Source organism: Pteropus vampyrus, unplaced genomic scaffold, assembly GCF_000151845.1.
Source record: "Pteropus vampyrus isolate Shadow unplaced genomic scaffold, Pvam_2.0 Scaffold262, whole genome shotgun sequence".
In the NCBI taxonomy this organism is placed as follows: domain Eukaryota; kingdom Metazoa; phylum Chordata; class Mammalia; order Chiroptera; family Pteropodidae; genus Pteropus; species Pteropus vampyrus.
Genome location: NW_011889043.1, coordinates 64,810 through 67,227, shown reverse-complemented (window position 1 = coordinate 67,227; position 2,418 = coordinate 64,810). Strand labels below are relative to the sequence as shown.

Genomic DNA, 2,418 nt, shown 5'->3' with positions numbered 1-2,418 from the left:
TATATATAAATTTTGATAATTAAAGATTCTATTTTGATTGGTAGAATATTACAGCTTGTTTGGACATAATCGTAAATTGTACATGCATCCATCCAACCATCTCTCCATCCATAAAATCATTTAGCTTCTACCTTGTGCCAGATTCTGTGCTATGTATCAAAGATGTGAAAATAATCAAGGTCTGCCCCTGAAGGTCTGCCCCTGAGGGATATATAGTCGAGAGGGGGACAGAGATGTGTTACTAGGTGTGATAGATGCCATTGGTGCCTCAAGTTACATTTCTTTGGGCACTCTTGGCTTGACCTGTGGTAGACAGTAACTCTGTGTGTGTGTGTGTGTGTGTGTGTGTGTGTGTGTGTGTGTGTGTGTGTTTATAATTAATATCACACAACCAATGGGGGACAGGAATTGGTAGATAAATGCCTCTGGCTCCCCTTTCCGCGAATAACAATTATAAGGAACATTTTACATTGTTCATCAGAGGATCCCCACTGGGATTTGAGCCCCAATTACTCACAATTGTAAACTGCTTAAAATTCCTTCTTTATTGGCTTTCTCTATTTACCTGTCTGTCCGTTTTTCCCTTTCTCTCACTCTGGCTTCCTAGGAACACCATCCAAATACACTGCTTGTATCCAAGTTCCTTGTCACTTTCGCACAATGTTCTGCTTTGAGCAGAACCCAGTTTTTGTATTACCAATACAATTTCTATAGTTGATAAAGATATAGGCAGAGTTTTCTTGTTGTACAGAGGATGGAGCAATTAATTTCTTGGGTTAGAGTTGCCAGGAAAGACTATAGGTATTGCAGGAGCCAAAGAAATGGAGAAATTTGAAATTGATAGCTGAAAGATAAGTTTCTTCAATTTCTTTAACAATAGCTCTATGTGGGAATATATAGTCCTGGGATGATATAATAGAGGCTAATTTCTCCTGTTATCTGAGTGAGTTCATATGCCCGAGCTCTTATGGTTTTTTGGGAGGGGTCAATGATGAGATGAATTGGAGCAAATGTCCAGTCCTCTGACTAAGCAGTTTTTAGAACAAAGAATAGGAACTGAGTCTATGCTTTGATCTTTGAAACTATCCCTTGATCAAGAGGATGCTTTGAGGTAGGAGAATGTCGACATTCTCCTACAATGTCGACATTCCAGGCTTGGTCCAGGAATAACGGTTGGGATGAAAGGACAGTTTCCTTGCAACACTGCATGGTGGCTTTCTACTGTATTGTAACCAAGCTCCCAGGGGAAGGTGTGCCAGGTTCTATGAGAGAGGGGCTGTTTAAAATTTAAAAGAGGTAAAAAGGAAAAGTTGTGATTCATCAAAGCGTTATAAAAAACTAAAACCATGAGAACCTCCCTGTGGAAGGCCCGTACCCCAGCAGAATCCATTGCCTTGGCTAAGACTCCAGGAGAGTATGAGGTTTGAGCAGGTCCATAATGGTGTTAATGGGAGGTACAATGTCCTCCCTCAGCTTCAGAGCCTAAAAGCATGCCAAGAGGCAGACAGAATCATCAAAGTTCCTGAGGTCACAAATGGAGGGAAACCAACAGTGGCGGCTGCCCCATGGACTGGTAAGATAAGAGGAAGTTATGCAGTAGGGATGGGCAAGAGGTCTGGTTCTCAGACCCAGAGACTATGGATATAGTTATCCACATCCTTGTCACTGTTTCTTCCCAGTCATTTGGTAGTTGGACACTGGGTTACAATGGCATACTTAATCAACAAGATTATAGCACTTCTCTTTAAAAAAAAACAACATGAAATTCTCTCCTTGGGCAATATAGTAAAGCCTAATGTAGAACGCAATGACAAACAATACAAAACTCCAGATATGAAGCCTTTATTTCTCATAATAATTCTTAAAACAACTTTCAGATTCTTATCTCCCAAAAGTATGTCATATATGAGAACATGTCTGTTGAGCCTCCAGCATCTCAGTACCTGACATGCCAGACATTCAAGACATTTTAGCTATCTCTCTTCTTTCCTGTAAGGAAGCGAATAGCCATTCTGAATAAATCTGACTTCTTCTTAAAAATTCTCAGCATTAAAAAGGAAAAATTTGAAAGTAAACCTTTTTTTCTTTAAAATAATCAGGTTTGGGGTATTTCCTTGGGGAGATCAGAAAATGGGTTAGATTGCTGATTATCTCTTCTCTTACAAGAGTCCCCTGAAGATTCATGCATAATTTGCAATTTAAGAATCGTAAACTGTTCTTACTTTGAAGACTTTTGTGAAATTACATAGATGTTGGGTAATATCAAGTATGATTATATAATTTATGGTTCATGAAAAAAATCAGTTTTCTGAAATTGTACCTAGATAAAAATAACAGTATTCTGCCTTCTGTCTCTTCACACATAGCATCCAATATAGTCATAGGAATGTAATACTTATTTTACTACACTTATATATT

The 2,418-nt window shown here is 38.6% G+C and overlaps 1 protein-coding gene across 2 annotated transcripts in view; it reads left to right on the top strand.

Moving 5' to 3' along the window:
- The window catches only part of SCAMP1 (secretory carrier membrane protein 1), a 54,038-nt gene that overhangs the window by 2,549 nt on the left and 49,071 nt on the right, over positions 1-2,418 (top strand). The gene's annotated exons all lie outside the window — the stretch shown is intronic.